We start from the raw sequence: 1,486 nt of genomic DNA on the forward strand, positions 1-1,486 counted from the left end.
TAAGAAGTTAAAACTTACCCAATATTGTGACTAATTCCATCCATAAGCAGAGAACTAAATAACTTCGCTAATTCCTTGTGAAGTGTAACGTCATCCCAGGCCCTACAAATTGGGCTAGCATCAATATACATTTTGTTGTTAATGCAAAATATCTTGGTTTTTCCCCTGGGGACTTTAGTCCAAGAAGGACCAGGCAGAAGGCACCACGTCTTTGTCGAAGAATGATTCGGCTTGTGGGGAAGCTGTTGGTGTACGTTGTGGCCAACTGAATGGATGGAATTGTCCACGACGTCTTGCACGGATGGCGTTAGATGGATTAGATATCGTATAACTCCTTTGGGCTGAGAAATTAGCCGCTAGTTGTTGGCTACTGCTTGGGCCGCCAATAGGGCCACGAGGGATGGCAAATGCTCGATTGACCTCATTGGCCACAGTGCTGGTACTACTAGTGGAAGTACCGTATTTCTTCACCTATAAGCCGAGCGATTTTTTCAGTTTTCGACCCAAAATTTTGGGAGATTTTTCACGGAGAACGGGGTTCGGCTTATAGCCGAGGGTTTTACATTTTAAAAATATACAGTTGCTGAATAACTTTACCCCCCCGGCTTGTAGTCAAGTTAGCAATGAAGCAGAAGTAATAAAACACAACAAAAATAACTTCTGAATATTGGTTATTCACTTTTATGAAATTGGTGGCTCCTAAAGGAGCCGTTTGACGGATACGTGCAAGGGCTTTCAACCCAATGGTTTACTCGCCATCCGTTTCGTTTTCGCTGTCTGTGTCGAACTCGTTCTCTTCTATGTATTCATCATCTACTTCTGGGGTTTCCTCAGAGTAGACCACGTCGTCCTCTGTTCCGTCCAAGGCATTGGAAATACCGCAGGTCTTGAAGGATTTGACAACCATCTCTTCGGGTATCTCTGCCCATGCTTCCTTGATCCACCTGAGGACAAGATTTCTGCTTGGCGCCTTCTTCTTCCCAGCTGGGGTAAACTCAAATGGCCCAGATGTCATCCACGCCAAGTACTTTCGGCGCACATTATCTTTAAATGGCTTGTTTAGGCACTTATCCAAGGGCTGTACAACCGGGGTTAGGCCACCAGGGATAACTGCGACGTCAATGTTTCGCTGCTTCAGGTCATCTTTCACGGAATCGGTCAAGTGAGCTCGGAATGAGTCCCACACCAAAAGGGAACGCTCGGCACGGGGCAAACTCTGTCGAATCCATTCTCCGATGCCCTGTTCATCCATCCACCCTTTCTTATGGAAGGAAACACGAAGAGGATGCGGCACAACCAGATCTCTCGGTGTACGGACGCCTTTGAAGATGACTTTCGGTGGCACCTTTGCTCCATCGGCAGCAACAGCAAGAACGACGGTGAAGCTCCGCTTTTCCGCTCCGCAAGATTTTACTGGCACTGTTCGGCTTCCACTGAATTCCAGTGTTCGGTTCGATGGCAGCTCAAAACGCATGGGTGTCTCATC

Source organism: Stylophora pistillata, chromosome 12 (genome assembly GCF_964205215.1).
Source record: "Stylophora pistillata chromosome 12, jaStyPist1.2, whole genome shotgun sequence".
NCBI lineage: Eukaryota > Metazoa > Cnidaria > Anthozoa > Scleractinia > Pocilloporidae > Stylophora > Stylophora pistillata.